Below are 23853 nucleotides of genomic sequence, written 5' to 3' on the forward strand. Positions count from 1 at the left end.
TTGAAATTTATGAGCAATTATGTTGAAAATTATTTAATTCCGGTGTTTAGGCTTGAATTAGCTTGAAGAGAATGTTCAATCTTACTTCATTGGTGCTTGTGTAAGGTGAGTGATAAACCACTATTATGGTTTATTTTATGCTCAATTGAGTGGATTTTATCAACTCTTTACCCACTTATTCATACTATTTGCATGTTTTACATTTTCCTTCCTAATTATGTGCTTTGATTGAAAACATGCTGCTTTAAACTTATATTTGCTTATTATTAATCCTCTCTTATTACCATTAGATACCTTGATATGTGTATTAAGTGTTTTCAGATATTATAAGGCAGGAATGGCTTAGAGGATGGAAAGAAAGCATGCAAAAGTGGAAGGAATGCAAGAAGTTGGAGAAATTGCTAAGCTGTCCAGCCTGACCTCTTTGCACTCAAACGGCTATAACTTTAGCTAAAGAGGTCCAAACGACGCGGTTCCAGTTGCGTTGGAAAGCTAACGTCTGGGGCTTCGATTTGATATATAATTTGCTATAGCTACCTCAACGCCAGGTGGCGCGAACGCGTGAGTCACGCGGACGCGTGACCTGGCAGGAATGCAACCCGCGCGGCCGCGTGAGCCATCCGGCCTCGTCACTTTTCCGCGACCTGTACGGACCAGAAAGTGCTGGAAGTGACTTCTGGGCTGTTTCTGACTCAGTTTTCGGCCCAGAGAACACAGATTAGAGTCTATAAAGTGGGAAAATGCATGTATTCATAATGATGCATTCATAATTCACTTTTCATGTTTTAGATGTAGTTTTATTGAGAGAGATTCTCTCCTCTCTCTTAGGATTAGGATTTAGGACTTCTCTTAGTTTTAGGAGTGACTCTCAATCCCAGGTTCAATGTTCTTTGTATTTATTTATTTTCAATGTTCTTTTTATTTATTTTCTCAATTTAATTTATGGATTTCTATGTTCAACTCAACTTCTTTATTTGGCTATAACTGCCCATGTTACATTTGATTGAGTTATATTAATTTATGATTTTGAGATATTTTAGACTGATGATTGCTGTCTTTTATTTATATAAATAATTTGGATTTTTCTGTTCTCGTTTTGGCTTTGGTTAAATAATTGGTGACTCTAGAGTTATCAAACTCATTATTGATTGAAAATTGGATTTCTTCATTTCATTAATTCATATTCCAATAACTCTAGCCTTTCCCAAGGAAAGACTGGGACTTGAGGATTCAAATTAATTCATCCACTAAACTTACCTTCATAGTTAGAGGTTAACAAAGTGGGAGAAGAATCCAATTCTCTTAATAATTGATAAGGATAACTAGGATAGGACCTCCATTCTTCATACCTGACCAAGAGATTTTATTATTGTTAATTTATTTTACTTGTCCAACTAACCTTTTACCTTGATCCAAAACCCCAAAACATACCTTTCCATAACCAATAATAAGAACATACTTCCCTGCAATTTCTTGAGAAGACAACCCGAGATTTAAATACTCGGTTATCAATTTTAAGGGGTTTGTTACTTGTGACAACCAAAACGTTTGTATGGAAGGATTTTTTTCAGTCTAGGAGCTATACTTGCAACGAGTACTTAATTGTAAAGATTCTTAGACCACGCAAAAATCCTCTCATCAAAATGGCGCCGTTGCCGGGGAATCGCAAACGTGTGCCTTATTATTGGTTATTGTAAATATTTTTCAAAAAAATTTTTTTTTATTTTTCTTCCTATCTTTTTCAAAAATTATATCTTTTTCAAAATATTTTCTTTTTATTAATTTTTGTTTTTATTTTCTCTTACTACCATGAACTCTCACCCCTTTGGCTATGAGTCTGGTTATAATTATGTTGCAGGAAGAGGAGATTATAATGACAATATGCATCAAGGTCAGACCAATCAAGGATGGATGGAGCCAAGAGGATCTAATCAACCCTTTAGGCAACAACACCATCCTAGATATCATGGACAAAGACCAGGCTACAATGCATCCCAAGCTGATAGATATGGTGGACCGCCTTGTAGTTACCAACAGGACCCACCATATGCCTATGAACCCCCTCCTCCTCAATATAATTTTGAACCACCATACTCACAAGTTCCTTTCTGCCATTCACCTCCATATAACCCCAACCCTCAACCACCATACCAACCACCTTATGAGCCATATGAATCATATATAGAACCACCCAAATTCCAACCCAATTACTCACAAGAACCACCACTTCAATATTCACCATCTCCATATCCATCAATCCAAGAGCACTATGATCCTATCTATGAAAGTCGAGTGCATCAAGAGACAAAGGATCGTCTCAAGGAAACAGTGGATCGATTTCAGGCAACCATTCATCAATTGGGGCAAGCAATAATGAGTCAATTAGCTTCCCGACGTTCGGACACTCAAGGAACCCCCATGGCTTCATGTGGACAATCTAATAAAGAACGTAGCATGAAGGAGATACTAGAAACTCCAGTGAACAGTACGGAGCATGACTTTGTACTGGAACAAGTAGAGGAAGCCGGAATTATTGAAGAAGAAGAAGTGGTTGAAGACTTAGGAGATGCAGAACCTCCATAGGAAAGTCAAGACATAGAGCCTCCTTCCAAGACGGTTGAAATTGATGCTGAGGAGCGTGTACAACCTCCAAGGTATATCACAGTTGAAGACTTGGAAGAGGTTGATCAAGTGATGGAGATTCAAGAAGAAGAAGCACAACCTCCCATGTCCTTGGAAAGCAATGAAGAGAAGATTGAATTGGAAGAGAGCTACCAAGAGGAAGAGGTTGAAATTGAAAAAGCTTGCAAAGAGGTGGTAGTTATCCGAAAAGAGCACAAGGGAGTGGAGCTTGCAATTTCATTAAAAATACCTCCCCCTAAGTTGCCATCATCCTTCACAACTTTCAAGTGGGTAAAATTCATATCCCTTAGCTTTCGAATTCCACTTGAATACGGGCTACTGGAGACGGACGGTCAACTTAGAGCTTGATGAGCGGATATTTTATACGCTTTTTGGGGGTAATTTCATGTAGATTTTAGTATGTTTTAATTAGTTTTTAATAGAATTTTATTAGTTTTTAAGCAAAAATCATATTTCTGGACTTTACTATGAGTGTGTGTATTTTTCTGTGATTTCAGGTATTTTCTGGCTGAAATTGAGGAAGCTGAGCAGAAATCTGACTTAGGCTGAAAAAGGACTGCTGATGCTGTTGGATCCTGACCTTCCTGCACTCGAAATGGATTTTCTGGAGCTACAGGAGTCCAATTGGCGCGCTCTTAACGGCGTTGGAAAGTAGACATCCAGGGCTTTCCAGCAATATATAATAGTCCATACTTTGCGCGAAGATAGACGACGTAACTTGGCGTTGAACGCCAAGTACATGCTGCTGTCTGGAGTTAAACGCCAGAAAAACGTCATGATCCGGAGTTGAACGCCCAAAACACGTCATAACTTGGAGTTCAACTCCAAGAAAAGCCTCTACTCGTGGATAGCTTTAGTCTCAGCCCCAGCACACACCAAGTGGGCCCCAAAAGTGGATTTCTGCACCAATTATCTTAGTTTACTCATATTCTGTAAACCTAGGATACTAGTTTACTATTTAAACAACTTTTAGAGAATTATTCTGTACCTCATGACATTTTCAGATCTGAATTACATGCTTTTTGACGGCATGAGTCTCTAAACTCCATTGTTGGGGGTGAGGAGCTCTGCAGCGTCTCGATGAATTAATACAATTACTTTGTTTTCCATTCAAACACGCTTGTTCTTATCTAAGATGTTCATTCGCGCTTAATTATGGAGAAGGTGATGATCCGTGACACTCATCACCTTCCTCAATCCATGAACGTGTGCCTGACAACCACCTCCGTTCTACATCAGATTGAATGAGTATCTCTTAGATTTCTTAATCAGAATCTTCGTGGTATAAGCCGGATTGATGGCGGCATTCATGAGAATCCGGAAAGTCCAAACCTTGTCCGTGGTATTCCGAGTAGGATTCTGGGATTGAATGAGTGTGACGAGCTTCAAACTCCTGAAGGTGGGCGTTAGTGACAGACGCAAAAGAATCAATGGATTCTATTCCAACCTGATTGAGAACCGACAGATGATTAGCCGTGCTGTGACAGAGCATAGGAACGTTTTCACTGAGAGGATGGGAGGTAGCCATTGACAACGGTGACACCCTACATAGAGCTTGCCATGGAAGGGACCTTGCGTGTGGGAAGAGGATTTCAAGGAAAAGTAGAAATTCAAAGGACAAAGCATCTCCAAAACTCCAACATATTTCTCATTACTGCACACCAAGTAACGATTTGATTCTCTTTTATTTTTCTAATAATTCTAAACACTTTGACTTCTTACAATTAAATCCAAATAACCTTATTGGCCTCCTGACTAAGATTAATAAAATAAATATAGCTTGCTTCAAACCAATAATCTCCGTGGGATCGACCCTTACTCACGTAAGGTATTACTTGGACGACCCAGTGCACTTGCTGGTTAGTGGTACGAGATCATAAGAAATTTTGATTTTGATATTGAGATTAAGATTTCGTGCACCAAGTTTTTGGCGCCGTTGCCGGGGATTATTCGAGTTTGAACAACTAAAGGTTTATTTTATTTCTTAGATTAGGAATAATTTATTTTTATTTTTATTGTTATAGAGTCATTAAATCTTGATAGGATAGTTTCTTTTCAAAAATTTCTTTTCAAAATTTATTATTTTTCTTAATTAATTGCTAATTTTCGTGAGTCTAGTGTTTTGTTCTAAGTTTGGTGTCAATTGCATATCTTATACTTTTCTTTAAAATTTTTGACTTGTGTTCCTTGTTCTTCATTGATCTTCAAGTTGTTCTTGTTTATCTTTTTTGTTGATCTTGAGTTTTTCTTGCTTTGTGTCTTTTCACTTGTGTTCTTTTTAAAGCATTAATTGGAATATTCAAAACAAGTGTTACATTTACTCCCAATTGGCTAGAGTATTGGTTTATATTCTTGATAATTGGGTATACGCTTTGGAACCTTTTTCAAAAATAATTCTTCTTTGATTGAATCTTGTGCCAAACTTTAAGTTTGGTGTTTTCTTGTTAATCTTTTTATGATTTTCGAAAATTTTATTAAAGTTTTCTAAAAATCTTAAGTTTGGTGTTCTTCCTTTTGTTCTTGGTGTTCTTGTGAATCTTCAAGGGGTTCTTGAGTTTTTCTTGTGTCTTGATCTTAAAATTTTTAAGTTTGGTGTTCCTTGGTGTTTTCCCTCCAAAAATTTTCGAAAATAAGGAGCATTAGATCTAAAAATTTTAAGTCTTGTGTCTTTTGTGTGTTTTTCTCTTTCATCACAAAATTCAAAATTCAAAAAAAAAATTATATTTCCTAACTAATTTTGAACTTCTTTTTTTTCGAAAATTTTATATAAAAATTCAAATTTCAATTTCAAAATATTTCCAATTTCTTTTATTTAGTTCGTCTTTTATTTTATTTTAAAAAAAATCAACATATAAATTATCCCTTGTATTCCATCATGGAAGCAAGTAAGAATGAACAGTCCAAGAGGACTCGGGGTCATATGCTAACCCCACTACTGCTTCATATGGGAGTAGTATCTGTATACCCTCCATTGGAGTTAGTAGCTTTGAGTTGAATCCTCAGCTCATTATCATGGTGCAGCAAAACTGTCAGTATTCTGGTCTTCCATGTAAGACCCGGTTAATTAACGGCTAATTAACCCATAAATGAGAATTTATTCTAGAAAGCCTAAAATGTGATTTTTATGGCTTAATGTGATAGAGGAGATTGAGACGAGAATTTCGGTACCAATTTTATAGAATTCGGACCAAGATTTGACCGAACGGGCCAAACCGGGCCAACCGGACCCAAAGTGGGCCCTTGGCCCAACATAACTTAACCAAAACCCTAGTTTTCAGCACTCTCTCTCCTCATTACACACACACACACACGCTGAAATTGAGAGAAGGGGGGAGAAGAACACTCTCTCAAGTTCTTTCTCTCACTTGATCTTCAAACCACCATAACTTTTGATCTAGAGCTCCGATTGTCGCTCCGTTTGCGGCCACACGTTCACCACGGAGAGCTCTACAAAACTCATACAATTAATCTTGAGGTAAGCCACGTGTTTCTGTTCGAAATTCCAGCCCTTATTTTCGAGTTTCATGGGTAAAATGTTGAGATTTTGGGTTCTTTGATGTTATAGGACCCAACTCTCTTGAAGGAGAAGGTTAATCTTGTCTCCTTGGACCTTGGGTGTGGTAAGACTCTCAACCCTAGTGTAATTTGTGATTTTATGATGTTTGGGTTTTGAGATGTTGTGTATGGGTATGATGGTTGTGGCTTAGGTGGTGTATGTGTGGATATTGGAGCTTGATTGGTGACTTTGAAAAGCTTGGAAAGGGTTTGGTGGTGAAAAATCTGTTCTTGGAGGTGTTGAGGCCTTGAGAGCTTGTGAATAAGTGATTTGGAAGTGCTCCGGTGGAGCTTGGGAAATTCGGCTAAGGTATGGTTTCGGTTTCCCGTATCTAATATGTAATGTGGTAGGAAATACTTAGGCTAGAGGCCCTAAGATAGGCATTGAATGGTTGATGTTGTTGAATGATTGAGATATATGATGTGGTCATATATGTGATGATGATTATTGATGCCTTGATGGTATGATGTATGAGAAATATGCATGTTGTGATATATGCTTGATGATTGGTTATGGTTGAATTGTGGATTGAACCATGTTGATGGTGAGTATGATGTTGATAGTGTACAATGATGATTTATTGGAATTGGTGTTGTTGAAATTGGCATGAAGAAGAGTATATGAGATGTCAATATGTTTGAGTTTGAGCCACTTGGGTGAAGTGGGTTAAAATGATAAGATAGTGATCTTGGTAAATTGTGGTAATGTGTCAATGTGTGAGTTGAGGAGGCTTGGTGTTGAATTTGATATATTTTGATTGATTTCAAAGAAAAGGGATGAACTTGGCATGTTTTGATTGGTTTTGAAAAGAGTTGGAAATGGCTTGTTTTGAAAATGGCACTTTGTGGTTTTGTATGAAAATATGGTTTTTGGGCACACTTTGGCGGGACATAACTTGGACTACGGATCTCCGTTTTGTACCAAATCTGTTTAGAAATGAAATTTGATCCGGGATGTCCATGCCGTTCGAAGAACGGGTGAAAAACGATTTAAAATGAGGAAGTTATGTCCATTGGAAGATTGGGGTCTAAATCTGTGAATTCTGCAGTCTTAACTTAGAAAATTTTTAGCAGAATGACCCCTTGCGCGTGGGCGCACTTGGCGCGTGCGCGCCGATCTTCCAGAAAGCGCCATCCACGCGTGCGCGTGATGTGCGCGGGCGCACCGATAGTGCTGCACCCAATGCCCAGCCATTTTCCAGAGAGTTGTGCCAGAACTGTGCCAGCTCTGTGCCTGGGGCACGAGAGTATCCACGCGTACGCGTGGTTGACGCGTGCGCGTCGATTGGCAAATTTGTAATCCACGCGTCAGCGTGCATGACGCTTGCGCGTCGATGAGTTTTTGAGGCCATCCACGCGTGCGTGGAGTGTGCGTACGCGTGGCCCTGTTTTCATCCCAAAGTTTATTTTTGAGTTTTAAAAGCCAAATCTCATACTTCTAAGCCTCCGATCTCACCATTCAGGTCTTAAATCATTATGACATGCCTAGCTATTAAAAAGGGGCTAGTGAATGAGGTAACTTGCGAGTGAAGCAAGGGAAAGATGAATGATCAATGAGGATCAAGATGATTTTGTGAGATGTGGAGGATGGTGGTGGAAGGGCTTGTTATGCCATTGGCCGAAGGGCCGTAATTGTTTATGAATTGGCTGGTTCTGGATTTGAACCGTGAGCTGGAATAGCTGTGTATGCTATGAATAATTGCTGGTTATGGATTTAACCGTGAGCCGAATGGCTGATATGGATGTTGATCCATGGATGAGAATTCATGCATGTTTATGCTGAATTGTTGACAATTGTGATTTGCACTTCCACTATCTGAGATACGAGTTTCCCTGGGTAGTAGCAGTGGCTAGCCACCACGTGCTCCAGGTTGAGACTTGATACTCTGTTTACCCTATGTCGTCAGGGTGGCCGGGCACTGTGAAATTCCCGGACGAGCTCACTCCCAAATATTCACCTGTGATGGTGATGGATAAATATTCACCAGTGATGGTGATGGATAAATATTCACCAGTGATGGTGATGGATATGGATCATGATTATAATCAAGCTCATATTGAGCATACTCGAGTTGGGGAGACACGACAGAGGGACAGTCCAATGGTTAGCTACCAGGACTTGTCGGGTTGGCTCTATAACCGACAGATGATATCATCGGCCACTAGGGACAGGCATTCATCATATGCATACTATGTGAATTGTTTGAGATTGCCAATTTGACTGCATATTACTTGCTAATTATTTAAATGTCTTAACTGCTCCTATTTGTATATTCTTTGTCTGATATAACTGTGTTTGCTATATTATACTCCTGCTGGTGGTTGGGAGGTTTGAAGGAATTGGAAAGGGAAATATTAGTTAGACGGAAGAATCTTTAGTCAGATGCCCGTGTATGGTTTAGCTTGTTTATAAGCTTTGAAATTATCTGGAGGAAGTTCTAGGATTGCCTTTGGCTTTTCTCTATTATTATGTATTATATATGTGGAAGTTGTTACCATGCTGGGGACCTCTGGTTCTCACCCATGCGGATTTTGTGGTTTTCAGATGCAGGACGCGAGGTTTCCCGCTGAGGCATACTGGAGACTTCTAGATTTGCGAAGATCCTTTGTTCTCGGGACTATGTTTTGGTTTATATGTTTTGCTTAGATACTTTTATCTCCGTTAAATAATACAAACTGTGATGACTCCTCTTATGGGAGATTTTGGAGAATAGGTTTTATGTATTTGTGTCCCTTTGGGTTTCTTTTGGGGTTTTCCTTATCTTATCATATGTATATATTGTTATGCTCGGACCGGTTATCTTCGCAGCCGGATCTTGAGTCTTGATATTCCTGTTTTTGACACTCCTTTGTATATATACAATCTCGCGTTGGTTTATCCTTGTTCGTTACGCTATCGATCGGAGTGATGCGCTTTTGAGTTGCGGTTTTTGTTTACGCCTTTTTCTACAAAGGCTCCTAGTCATAATCAATCATTCATACTACTATACGTACTAAATTTTTATTTTAGAGGTCGTAATACCTTGCCATCTCTGAATTATGACTTAAGCATAAGGCTCTGTATGGTAGGGTGTTACATTATGGTATCAGAGCAGTTCGTTCCTGTAGAGCCTGAGGAATGGACTGACTATGCTTCTGTGCATTCTCTGTGTGTGTGTTATGTGTTGTTAGTATATCTACTTAATATAATTGGCATAAACGTTCATGAGCATGCATTTGGGACTTGAAGCACTAAACTTCCGATATTGAGACTGATCAACTTAATATCGATTGTTTGGTGTGTATAGGAACCAGATGGCGCCTCGTGGATGCGGTAGAGGCCGTGGTAGAGGTCGTGGTAGAGGCCGTGGTAGAGGTCGTACTAATACTCGTGCGACGGAGATTAACCCTAATGACCCGGTGAACTTTATGGCTGCATTGGAGAACATGGCTGCCGATATGCAAGCCACTGCTGAGGCCCTTGGTAAACAGATGAACAACCATGGCAACGACAGAAATGGAGCTCAGAGACCAATGGAGATTAGAACTTTCGTGGTGTTGGTGAACAAGTGTGGGGTTGCTGAAGAGTGTGTGAAGAGGGCAGCCGCTAAGAAAGGAAGTCACAAAGGATCATTCCCACAGAACCGAGGGAAGAGCATTGCACCTAGAGGTCCGCCTTTCAAGAGGAAAGGTTCCTTTAGGAGGCCCAACAACAACAACTCCCAAGGGAAAAGGTTTGGGGAGCAACCTCAGAATGATCAAGTTTGTACTAGGTGTGGAAGTCACCATCCGGGAGCACCATGCAAGGCCGGATGGGGTTTGTGCTACAACTGTGGAGAGGCAGGATATAAGCTCCCATGGTGTCCGGAGCGGCAGAAGCAGGGTGCTGGGAAAGCACAACAAACTGGTCGGGTGTTCACCACCTCAGCTGTGGGTGCAGATGGATCCGAGACACTCATTCGAGGTAACTGTGAAATGGCTGGTCAAACTTTAAATGCTTTATTTGATTCGGGAGCATCGCATTCATTTATTGCATTTGAGAAAGCCCATGAGTTAGGATTGAAGATTGCAACTTTAGGTTATGACCTAAAGGTGTATAATGCTACCCATGAGGCTATGGTAACTAGGCTAGGATGCCCGAAAGTTTCGTTTAGGATCAAGCAGCGTGATTTTGTCCATAATTTAATCTGCTTACCGGTGATCGGTTTTGACCTTATCTTAGGATTGGACTGGTTATCGGAGAACCATGTCCTGCTTGATTGTTCTACAAAGTCGGTGTACTTTATGCCGGAAGATACAGAAGGGCCGGTCGTGGTGAATAATTATTACTTGAATTCGATGATGGTGAACTGTTCTGGAATCGAATGTCAGGGTATCATGTTGTTAACCGCGGGCGTTTCAGGTGATGATCAAAGGTTGGAGCAGATTCCGGTTGTGTGTGAGTTTCCGGAAGTGTTTCCCAATGATATTGATGAGTTTCCACCTAACCGAGAGGTTGAGTTTGCTATTGAATTGGTGCCCGGGGCGGGACCAATCTCAAGTGCTCCTTATAGAATGTCACCGTTAGAGATGAACGAGCTAAAGTCTCAGTTAGAGGATTTGTTGGGGAAGAATTTTATACGGCCAAGTGTCTCTCCGTGGGGTGCTCCAGTGTTACTGGTGAAGAAGAAAGATGGGAGTATGCGGCTCTGTGTGGATTACAGGCAGCTGAACAAGGTTACAATAAAGAATAAGTACCCATTGCCGAGAATTGATGATCTCATGGATCAGTTACAAGGAGCTGGAGTTTTCTCCAAGATTGATTTGCGATCCGGTTATCACCAGATAAGGGTGAGGGGTGAGGATATCCCTAAGACCGCTTTCAGGACTCGTTATGGTCATTACGAGTACACTGTAATGTCCTTTGGATTGACGAACGCTCCTGCAGTGTTCATGGATTACATGAATAGAGTCTTCCGTCCGTTTCTGGATAAATTCGTTGTTGTCTTCATTGATGACATACTAATTTATTCCAAAACTGAAGAAGAGCATGCGGAACACTTGAGGACCGTGTTGCAGATTCTAAAGGAGAAGAAATTCTATGCAAAACTATCTAAGTGTGAGTTTTGGAAGAGTGAGGTGAAGTTTTTGGGTCACGTGGTGAGTAAGAAGGGAATAGTCGTAGATCCAACTAAGGTGGAGGCTGTGATGGATTGGAAACAACCAACCACCGTAACAGAGATAAGGAGTTCTCTGGGTTTAGCTGGCTATTACCGAAGGTTTATCAAGGGCTTTTCACAGATAGCTTTGCCAATGACAAAGTTAACCCGCAAAGACACTCCGTTTGTTTGGACTCCTGAGTGCGAGGAGAGCTTTCAAACATTGAAGAAAAAGTTGACTACTGCACCTGTGTTAGTGTTACCCGAGCCGAATGAGCCATTTGAGGTGTATTGTGATGCCTCATTGAAGGGTCTAGGGTGCGTGCTGATGCAGCACCATAATTTGGTGGCGTATGCCTCACGACAGTTGAGACCTCATGAAGTTAGTTACCCTACGCACGATTTGGAACTCGCTGCGGTTGTGTTTGCCTTGAAGGTGTGGAGGCATTATCTCTATGGGGTTAAGTTCCAAGTTTTCTCTGATCATAAGAGCTTGAAGTATCTCTTTGATCAGAAAGAGCTTAATATGAGGCAGAGAAGGTGGATGGAATTGTTGAAGGACTACGACTTTGAGTTGCATTACCATCCGGGAAAGGCAAACGTAGTGGCGGATGCATTAAGTCGGAAGTCATTATATGCGGCTTGGATGATGCTTCAAGAGGAGAAGTTGCTCAAGGGATTCGAGAGTCTTAAAATTGGTGCTCGAGAAGTATCCGGAACCTTGTGTTTGAGCCGACTAGAAATCTCAAGTGACTTTAAGTCCGAACTCCTAAAGGCTCATCAAGATGATGAAGCGTTATGGAAAGTGTTACCGGCCATTGAGCAAGGAAAACAGTGGAGAGTGTCGGAAGAAAAAGATGGGTTATGGAGATTCAAGGGTAGGGTCATTGTGCCGGATGTTGGCACTTTGAGGCAAGATATCTTAAAGGAGGCACACAAAAGTGGATTCTCCATTCACCCGGGAAGTACTAAGATGTACCATGATTTAAGGGCGATGTTTTGGTGGCCGGGTATGAAGAATGACGTGGCGGAATATGTTTCAAAGTGCTTAACTTGTCAAAAGGTAAAGATTGAACATCAAAGACCTTCCGGGATGTTGCAACCTTTAGAGATTCCACAATGGAAGTGGGAAAGTATTGCAATGGACTTTGTGTCAGGATTGCCAAGGACTAGGGCTGGTTTTGATGCTATCTGGGTGATTGTGGACTGACTGACGAAGTCAGCTCACTTTTTGCCCATTCAGATGACTTACACCCTTGAGGAGCTAGCACGGTTATACATAAAAGAGATTGTGAGACTTCATGGTGTACCTGCTACTATAATCTCTGATAGAGATCCTCGTTTCACTTCAAGGTTTTGGGGTGCATTTCAGAAAGCTTTTGGAACCCGATTAAGCTTGAGCACGGCTTACCATCCTCAAACAGATGGTCAATCTGAGAGGACGATCCAAACACTAGAGGATATGTTGAGAGCTTGTGTTTTGGACCAACCGGCGAGTTGGGATCGGTATATGCCACTGGTGGAATTTGCATACAATAATAGTTATCATGCGAGCATCGGAATGGCTCCGTATGAGGCCTTGTATGGGAGGAAATGTCAATCTCCGCTATGTTGGTATGAAGCTGGAGAGAAAAGCTTGTTGGGGCCAGAAATGATAGCTGAGACTACTGAACAAGTCAAGAAAATCCGTGATAGGATGCTTACGGCGCAGAGTCGTCAAAAAAGTTACGCCGATCAAAGGCGAAAGCCCCTAGAATTTGAGGAAGGAGACCATGTTTTCCTTAAGGTTACTCTGACTACAGGAGTAGGTAGGGCGATTAAGGCAAAGAAGTTGAATCCTCGATACATTGGTCCATTTCAGATCCTAGAGAGGATTGAACCGTTGGGGTATCGGATGGCTCTACCACCTCATCTTTCGAATCTGCACGACGTGTTTCACGTGTCGCAGCTTCGGAAGTACACTCCTGATGCTAGCGATGTGTTAGAACCTGAGTCGGTTCAGTTAAGGGAAGATTTGACGCTTCCAGTGGCTCTAGTCAGAATTGATGATACTAGTATCAAACGGTTGCGTGGAAAAGAGGCTTCTTTAGTGAAAGTGGCTTGGATTCGAGGCGGTGTTGAGGAACACACTTGGGAACTTGAGTCGGAGATGCGAACGGATTATCCGCATTTATTCTCAGGTAATTGCATTTTAATTTTGTGGGCAAAATTCCAAATTAGGTGGGTAAAATGTAAGACCCGGTTAATTAACGGCTAATTAACCCATAAATGAGAATTTATTCTAGAAAGCCTAAAATGTGATTTTTATGGCTTAATGTGATAGAGGAGATTGAGACGAGAATTTCGGTACCAATTTTATAGAATTCGGACCAAGATTTGACCGAACGGGCCAAACCGGGCCAACCGGACCCAAAGTGGGCCCTTGGCCCAACATAACTTAACCAAAACCCTAGTTTTCAGCACTCTCTCTCCTCATTACACACACACACACGCTGAAATTGAGAGAAGGGGGGAGAAGAACACTCTCTCAAGTTCTTTCCCTCACTTGATCTTCAAACCACCATAACTTTTGATCTAGAGCTCCGATTGTCGCTCCGTTTGTGGCCACGCGTTCACCGCGGAGAGCTCTACAAAACCCATACAATTAATCTTGAGGTAAGCCACGTGTGTCTGTTCGAAATTCCAGCCCTTATTTTCGAGTTTCATGGGTAAAATGTTGAGATTTTGGGTTCTTTGATGTTATAGGACCCAACTCTCTTGAAGGAGAAGGTTAATCTTGTCTCCTTGGACCTTGGGTGTGGTAAGATGATGAGCGGATAATTTATACGCTTTTTGGCATTGTTTTTAGTATGTTTTTGGTAGTTTGAGTTGAGTTTTTAGTATATTTCTATTAGTTTTTAGTTAAAATTCACTTTTCTGGACTTTACTATGAGTTTGTGTGTTTTTCTGTGATTTCAGGTATTTTCTGGCTGAAATTGAGGGATCTGAGCAAAAATCTGATTCAGAGACTGAAAAGGACTGCAGATGCTGTTGGATTCTGACCTCCCTGCACTCGAAGTGAATTTTCTGGAGCTACAGAAGCCCAATTGGCGCGATCTCAACGGCGTTGAAAAGTAGACATCCTGGGCTTTTCAGCAATATATGATAGTCCATACTTTGCCCAAGATTTGATGGCCCAAACCGGCGTTCAAAGTCACCCTCAGAAATTCCAGCGTTAAACACCGGAACTGGCACCAAAATGGGAGTTAAACGCCCAAACTGGCATAAAAGCTGGCGTTTAACTCCAAGAAGAGTCTCTACACGAAAAATGCTTCATTGCTCAGCCCAAGCACACACCAAGTGGGCCCGGAAGTGGATTTTTATGTCTTTTACTCATCTTTGTAATTCTTAAGCTACTAGTTCCCTATAAGTAGGACCTTTTACTATTGTATTTTCATCTTGGTTCTTCTGGTTCCCTCCTTGGGGCCGAAACCAATGATCACTCTTGTTCTTATGTATTTTCAACGGTGGAGTTTCTACACACCATAGATTAAGGTGTGGAGCTCTGCTGTACCTCGAGTATTAATGCAATTACTATTGTTCTTCTATTCAATTCCGCTTGTTCTTTGTCCAAGATATCACTTGTTCTTCAACTTGATGAATGTGATGATCCGTGACACTCATCATCATTCTCACTTATGAACAAAGTGACTGACAACCACTCTTGTTCTACAAGCATACGAGGCTCTAGTGAATATTTCTTGGATTCTTTAACCGGAATCTTCGTGGTATAGGCGAGAACTGATGGCAGCATTCAAGAGAATCCGGAAGGTCTAACCTTGTCTGTGGTATTCTGAGTAGGATTCAATGATTGAATGACTGTGACGTGCTTCAAACTCCTAGCAGGCGGGGCGTTAGTGACAGACGCAAAAGAATCGCTGGATTCTATTCCGGCCTGACCGAGAACCGACAGCTGATTAGCCATATGCTGTGACAGAGCATAGGAACATTTTCACTGAGAGGATGGGAGGTAGCCACTGACAACGGTGAAACCCTTGCATAAGCTTGCCATGGAAAGGAGTAAGAATGATTGGATGAAGACAGTAGGAAAGCAGAGAGACGGAAGGGAAGGCATCTTCATACACTTATCTGAAGCTCTCACCAATGATATACATAAGTATCTCTATCTTTATCTTTATGCTTTATTCATCATCTATACCCATTTGAGTCTGCCTGACTGAGATTTACAAGGTGACCATAGCTTGCTTCATACCAACAATCTCCGTGGGATCGACCCTTACTCGCGTAAGGTTTATTACTTGGACGACCCAGTGCACTTGCTGGTTAGTTGTGCAAAGTTGTGTAGTGATCACAATTTCGCGCACCAAGTTTTTGGCGCCGTTGCCGGGGATTGTTTGTGTATGGACAACTGACGGTTCATCTTGTTGCTTAGATTAGGTATTATTTTTCTTCAGAGTTCTTAAGAATGAATTCTAGTGTTTCAAGGTGATGTTCTTATCATCACCAAAGCTGATTGATCATCATCAATTTAGCTCTTGAATGCAATGTCCTGCTGAAGCTTAGCTAGCTATGTCTAATTCCTTTAGACTAAAGCTTTAGACTAACATTGCATGATTCCTGAAATTCTCATTAAGAATTTTGATACCTTTATTTTCTTCTTCCACTTAATTTTCGAAAAATCCAAAAAAATTACAAAATCATAAAAACAAAAAAAAAATATTTCTTGTTTAAGTCTAGTGTCTCATTTTAAGTTTGGTGTCAATTGCATGTTTCTGTTCTTCTTGCATTTTTCAAATTTATGCATGTGTCTTCATTTATCTTCAAGTTGTTCTTGATGATTTCCTTGTTTTGATCTTTGAATTCTATTGACTTGAGTGTTTTGTGTTTCTCATATGCATTCTCATGTTGTTAGTGTCAGTAGTATACAAACTGCTAAGTTTGGTGTCTTGCATGCATTGTTATTTGATTTTAGTTGCATTTTGATTTTTCCTCATTATAAAAAATCCAAAAATATTTTTAATTTGTGTCTTTTCAAGTCAATAATACAGAGAATTGAAGATTCAGAACATACTGCAGAGGAATTATACAGAAAAAGCTGGGCATTCAAAATGCCCAGTGAAGAAGACAGACTGGCGTTTAAACGCCAGCCAGGGTACCTGGTTGGGCGTTTAACGCCCAAAAGGGTATAGTTTTGGGCGTTAAACGCCAGAATGTGCACCATTCTGGGCGTTTAACGCCAGGATGGCACAAGGGGGAGGATTTTGTTTTCAAAATCAATTTTTTCAAGTTTTCAAAGTTTTTCAAAATCAAATCTTTTCAAATCATATCTTTTCAATCAAATGTTTTCAAAATCAATTTCTTTCCTTTTTCAAAGATACTTACTAACAATTAATGATTTGATTGAACATTTTAAGTATGTTGCCTTTTCTGTTGAGAAAGGTTTAATGTTTGAATCATATCTCTTCTTGTTAGGCAAGTCATTAATTTTTAAAATCAAATCTTTTTAAAATTGTTTTCAAAATCATATCTTTTCAATCATATCTTTTTTAAAACCATAACTTTTCAATCATATCTCTTTAATCACATCTTTTTCAAAATAGTTTTCAAATCATATCTTGTTGATTTCTAATTTCAAAAATCTTTTTCAAAAATTACTTGATTTCTTTTCCACTCTTGATTTTCGAAAATCAAGTAGTGTTTTTCAAAATGTTTTCAAAATCTTTCACTCAATTTTCGAAAATTACTTCCCTTCTTCTCACATCCTTCTATTTATGAACTAACAATATTCCTTAATGCAAAATTTGAACTCCATCTTCTTTGATAAGTTCGAATTTTCTACCTCTGTCTTCCATTTTTCTTTTCCTCTGACACCTCAAGGAATCTCTATACTGTGACATAGAGGATTCCATATTTTCTTGTTTTCTTCTCTTTCATATGAGCAGAAACAAAGACAAAGGCATTCTTGTTGAAGCTGACCCTGAACCTGAAAGGACCTTGAAGCGGAAGCTAAGAGAAGCTAAGGCACAACTCTCTGTAGAAGACCTAACAGAAATCTTCAAAGAAGAAGAACCCATGGCAGCCGAAAATAACAACAATGCCAACAATGCAAGGAAGGTGCTTGGTGACTTTACTGCACCTACTCCCGACTTCTATGGGAGAAGCATCTCTATCCCTGCCATTGGAGCAAACAACTTTGAGCTTAAGCCTCAATTAGTTTCTCTAATGCAACAGAATTGCAAGTTCCATGGACTTCCATTGGAAGATCCTCATCAGTTCTTAGCTGAATTCTTGCAAATCTGTGACACTGTCAAGACTAATGGGGTAGACCCTGAGGTCTACAGACTGATGCTATTCCCTTTTGCTGTAAGAGACAGAGCTAGGACATGGTTGGACTCTCAACCTAAAGAAAGCCTGGACTCATGGGAAAAGCTAGTCAATGCCTTCTTGGCAAAGTTCTTTCCACCTCAAAAATTGAGTAAGCTTAGAGTGGAAGTCCAAATCTTCAGACAGAAGGATGGAGAATCCCTCTATGAAGCTTGGGAAAGATACAAACAATTGATCAGAAAATGTCCTTCTGACATGCTTTCTGAATGGAACATCATAGGTATTTTCTATGATAGTCTCTCTGAACTATCCAAGATGTTTTTGGATAGCTCTGCTGGAGGATCTCTTCATCTGAAGAAGACGCCTACAGAAGCTCAAGAACTCATTGAAATGGTTGCAAATAACCAATTCATGTACACTTCTGAAAGAAATCCGGTGAACAATGGGACAAGTCAGAAGAAAGGAGTTCTTGAGATTGATACTCTGAATGCCATTTTGGCTCAGAATAAGATATTGACTCAACAAGTCAATTTGATTTCTCAAAGTCTGTCTGGAATGCAAAATGCACCAAGCAGTACTAAGGATGCTTCATCTGAAGAAGAAGCTTATGATCCTGAGAACCCTTCAATGGAAGAGGTGAATTACCTAGGAGAACCCTATGGAAACACCTATAATTCTTCATGGAGAAATCACCCAAATTTCTCATGGAAGAATCAAGAGAGACCTCAACAAGGTTTCAACAACAACAATGGTGGAAGAAACAGGTTTAGCAATGGCAAGCCTTTTCCATCATCTTCTCAGCAACAGACAGAGAATTCTAAGCAGAACCCCTCTGACTTAGCAACCATGGTCTCTGATCTAATCAAAACCACTCAAAGTTTCATGACTAAAACAAGGTCCTCCATTAGGAATTTGGAGGCACAAGTGGGACAGCTGAGCAAGAAAATTACTGAACTCCCTCCTAGTACTCTCCCAAGCAACACAGAAGAAAATCCAAAAGGAGAGTGCAAGGCCATCAACATGGCCGAATTTGGAGAGGAAGGAGAGGAAGTGGACGCCACTGAGGAAGGCCTCAATGGGCGTGCACTAGCCTCCACAGAGTTCCCCAATGAGGAACCATGGGAATCTGAGGCTCAAAATGAGACCATAGAGATTCCATTGGACTTACTTCTGCCTTTCATGAGCTCTGATGAGTATTTCTCCTCTGAAGAGGATGAGTATGTCACTGAAGAGCAAGTTGCTAAATACCTTGGAGCAATCATGAAGCTAAATGACAAGTTATTTGGAAATGAGACTTGGGAGGATGAACCCCCTTTGCTCACCAAAGAACTGGATGACTTGTCTAGGCAGAAATTACCTCAAAAGAAACAAGATCCTAGAAAGTTTTCCATACCTTGTACCATAGGCACCATGACCTTCAAAAAGGCTCTGTGTGACTTAGGGTCAAGTGTAAACCTCATGCCTCTCTCTGTAATGGAGAAGCTAAGGATCTTTGAGGTGCAAGCTGCAAGAATCTCACTAGAGATGGCAGACAACTCAAGAAAACAAGCTCATGGACTTGTAGAGGATGTTCTGGTGAAGATTGAGGACCATTACATCCCTACTGATTTCATAGTCCTAGAGACTGGGAAGTGCATGGATGAATCCATCATCCTTGGCAGACCCTTCCTAGCCACAGCAAAGGCTGTGATTGATGTTGATGGAGGTGAACTAATCATTCAAGTGAATGACAAATCCTATGTGTTTAAGGCTCAAGGATATCCCTCTGTCACCATGGAGAGGAAGCATGAAGAGCTTCTCTAAGTTCAGAGTCAAACAGAGCCCCCACAGTCAAACTCTAAGTTTGGTGTTGGGAGGCCACAACCAAACTCTAAGTTTGGTGTTGAACCCCCACATTCAAACTCTAAGTTTGGTGTTGGGAGGTTCCAACATTGCTCTGAGTATCTGTGAGGCTCCATGAGAGCCCTCTGTCAAGCTACTGACATTAAAGAAGCGCTTGTTGGGAGGCAACCCAATGATTATATTTTATATATTTTCTTTTGTTATTTTTTGTTATTTAGTAGGTTGATGATCATAAGAAGACACAAAATCAATTGAAAAAGCAAAAACAGAATGAAAAACAGGAAGAAAAACAGCACACCCTGGAGGAAGAACCCACTGGCGTTTAAACGCCAGTGAGGCTAGCAGTTGGGCGTTTAACGCCCAGTCTGGCACCATTCTGGGCGTTTAACGCCAGAAAGGGGCACCAGACTGGCGTTAAACGCCAGAAAAGGGCAAGAACCTGGCGTTAAATGCCAGGAATGGGCATCAGCCCGGCGTTTAACGCCAGAAATGGCTCAAAACATGATTTTGAATGCCATTGGGTGCAGGGATGACTTTTTCTTGATACCTCAGGATCTGTGGACCCCAGAGGATCCCCACCAACCCCACCACTCTCTCTCTCTTCTTCACCCATACATGACCGAACCATGTGCCACCCTCTCCTATATTAACCCTTCTTCACCCCTTCATTTTCACACAACCTAAACACCACTTCTCCCCCTCTTTGGCCTAACACAAAGCCATTCCCTTCTTCCTCATTTCTTCTTCTTCTACTCTCTTCTTTCTTCTTTTGCTCGAGGACGAGCAAACCTTTTAAGTTTGGTGTGGTAAAAGCATTGCTTTTTGTTTTTTCATAACCATTTATGGCATCCAAGGCCGGAGAAACCTCTAGAAAGAGGAAAGGGAAGGCAAAAGCTTTCACCTCCGAGTCATGAGAGATGGAGAGATTCACCTCAAGGGATGCACTTTCCTCCACAAAACTATTGGGAGCAAATCAACACCTCCCTAGGAGAATTGAGTTCCAACATGGGACAACTAAGGGTGGAGCACCAAGAACACTCCATTCTCCTCCATGAAATTAGAGAAGATCAAAGAATCATGAGAGAGGAGCAACAAAGACAAGGAAGAGACATTGAGGAGCTCAAGCACTCCATAGGATCTTCAAGAGGAAGAACAAGCCGCTATCACTAAGGTGGACCCGTTCTTTAATTTCCTTGTTCTTTGTTTTTCTGTTTTTCGAAATTTTCATGCTTATGTTTGTCTATGTTTGTGTCTTATGATCATTAGTGTCTAAGTGTCTATGCCTTAAAGCTATGAATATGAATCCATCACCTTTCTTAAATGAAAACTGTTTTTATTACAAAAGAACAAGAAGTACATGATTTCGAATTCATCTTTAAAACTAGCTTAATTAGTTTGATGTGGTGACAATACTTTTTGTTTTCTGAATGTATGCTTGAACAGTGCATATGTCTTTTGAATTTGTGGTTCATGAATGTTAAAATTGTTGGCTCTTGAAAGAATGATGAAAAAGGAGACATGTTACTGAGGATCTGAAAAATCATAAAAATGATTCTTGAAGCAAGAAAAAGCAGTGAATACAAAAAAAAAAACGAAAAAAGGGGAGAAAAAGAAAAAGAAAGAAAAAAGAAAGAAATAAAGTTGTGATCCAAGGCAAAAAGAGTGTGCTTAAGAACCCTGGACACCTCTAATTGGGGACTCTAGCAAAGCTGAGTCACAATCTGAAAAGGTTCACCCAATTATGTGTCTGTGGCATGTATGTATCCGGTGGTAATACTGGAAGACAGAGTGCTTTGGGCCACGGCCAAGACTCATAAGTAGCTGTGTTCAAGAATCATCATACTTAACTAGGAGAATCAATAACACTATCTGGATTCTGAGTTCCTAAAGAAGCCAATCATTCTGAATTTCAAGGGATAGAGTGAGATGCCAAAACTGTTCGGAGGCAAAAAGCTACTAGTCCCGCTCATCTAATTTGGAGCTAAGTTTCATTGATAATTTGGAGTCTATAGTATATCTCTTCTTTTATCTTATTTGATTTTCAGTTGCTTGAGGACAAGCAACAATTTAAGTTTGGTGTTGTGATGAGCGGATAATTTATACGCTTTTTGGCATTGTTTTTAGTATGTTTTGGTAGTTTGAGTTGAGTTTTTAGTATATTTCTATTAGTTTTTTAGTTAAAATTCACTTTTCTGGACTTTACTATGAGTTTGTGTGTTTTCTGTGATTTCAGGTATTTCTGGCTGAAATTAAGGGATCTGAGCAAAAATCTGATTCAGAGACTGAAAAGGACTGCAGATGCTGTTGGATTCTGACCTCCCTGCACTCGAAGTGGATTTTCTGGAGCTACAGAAACCCAATTGGCGCGCTCTCAACGGCGTTGAAAAGTAGACATCCTGGCTTTTCAGCAATATATGATAGTCCATACTTTGCCCAAGATTTGATGGCCCAAACCGGCGTTCAAAGTCACCCTCAGAAATTCCAGCGTTAAACACCGGAACTGGCACCAAAATGGGAGTTAAACGCCCAAACTGGCATAAAAGCTGGCGTTAACTCCAAGAAGAGTCTCTACACGAAAAATGCTTCATTGCTCAGCCCAAGCAACACCAAGTGGCCCGGAAGTGGATTTTTATGTCTTTTACTCATCTTTGTAATTCTTAAGCTACTAGTTCCCTATAAGTAGGACCTTTTACTATTGTATTTTCATCTTGGTTCTTCTGGTTCCCTCCTTGGGGCCGAAACCAATGATCACTCTTGTTCTTATGTATTTTCAACGGTGAGTTTCTACACACCATAGATTAAGGTGTGGAGCTCTGCTGTACCTCGAGTATTAATGCAATTACTATTGTTCTTCTATTCAATTCCGCTTGTTCTTTGTCCAAGATATCACTTGTTCTTCAACTTGATGAATGTGATGATCCGTGACACTCATCATCATTCTCCTTATGAACAAAGTGACTGACAACCACTCTTGTTCTACAAGCATACGAGGCTCTAGTGAATATCTCTTGGATTCTTTAACCGGAATCTTCGTGGTATAGGCGAGAACTGATGGCAGCATTCAAGAGAATCCGGAAGGTCTAACCTTGTCTGTGGTATTCTGAGTAGGATTCAATGATTGAATGACTGTGACGTGCTTCAAACTCCTAGCAGGCGGGGCGTTAGTGACAGACGCAAAAGAATCGCTGGATTCTATTCCGGCCTGACCGAGAACCGACAGCTGATTAGCCATATGCTGTGACAGAGCATAGGAACATTTTCACTGAGAGGATGGGAGGTAGCCACTGACAACGGTGAAACCCTTGCATAAGCTTGCCATGGAAAGGAGTACGAAGGATTGGATGAAGACAGTAGGAAAGCAGAGAGACGGAAGGGAAGGCATCTTCATACACTTATCTGAAGCTCTCACCAATGATATACATAAGTATCTCTATCTTTATCTTTATGCTTTCATCATCTATACCTATTTGAGTCTGCTTGACTGAGATTTACAAGGTGACCATAGCTTGCTTCATACCACAATCTCCGTGGGATCGACCCTTACTCGCGTAAGGTTTATTACTTGGACGACCCAGTGCACTTGCTGGTTAGTGTGCGGAGTTGTGTTTATGCCATGGTATTGAGCACCAAGTCTTTGGAGCCATTACCAGGGATTGTTTGTGTAAAAGTAGTGATCACAATTTCGTGCACCAAGTTTTTGGCGCCGTTGCCGGGGATTGTTCTTGTGTATGGACAACTGACGGTTCATCTTGTTGCTTAGATTAGGTATTTTTCTTCAGAGTTCTTAAGAATGAATTCTAGTGTTTCATGATGATCTGTTGAAATCTGGCTGGCTGAGAAGCCATGTCTAATCTTATTGGACCGAGGTTTCAACTGATCATCACAAGAGCTTGATGATTTCTATCAATCTTGCTATTGGAGCAATGATCTGCTAAGGCTTGGCTGGCCATTGGCCATGTCTAGTGTTTTGGATCGAAGCTTTCTTTGAAAGCTTGGCTGGCTGTGAAGCCATGTCTAATTCCTGGACCGGAGTCTTAGACTAGCATTGCAATGATCCCTGGAAATTCAAATTGAGAATTCTGAAACCTTTATTTTCCATTTTCATACAATTTTCGAAAAAAGCAAAAAAAAAATTACAAAATCATAAAAACCAAAAATATTTTATGTTTCTTGTTTAAGTCTAGTGTCTAAACTTAAGTTTGGTGTCTTGCATGCCTTGTTTATTTGATCTTGGTTCCATTTTCAAGTCAATAGTACAGGGGACTGAAGATTCAGAACATGCAGCAGAGGAATTACACAGAAAAAGCTGGGCGTTCAAAACGCCCAGTGAAGAAGGACAGACTGGTGTTTAAACGCCAGCCAGGGTACCTGG

The 23853-nt window shown here is 40.6% G+C and overlaps 1 non-coding gene across 1 annotated transcript; it reads right to left on the reverse strand.

Annotated features, from left to right (window-relative positions):
- Positions 1 to 17792: 17792 nt before the first annotated feature.
- Positions 17793 to 17900, reverse strand: LOC130964579 (small nucleolar RNA R71). Its single transcript, XR_009080667.1, has one exon. It is a non-coding gene; the product is annotated as a small nucleolar RNA R71 (small nucleolar RNA).
- Positions 17901 to 23853: the final 5953 nt, after the last annotated feature.

Source organism: Arachis stenosperma, chromosome 2 (genome assembly GCF_014773155.1).
Source record: "Arachis stenosperma cultivar V10309 chromosome 2, arast.V10309.gnm1.PFL2, whole genome shotgun sequence".
Classification (NCBI taxonomy): Eukaryota; Viridiplantae; Streptophyta; class Magnoliopsida; order Fabales; family Fabaceae; genus Arachis; species Arachis stenosperma.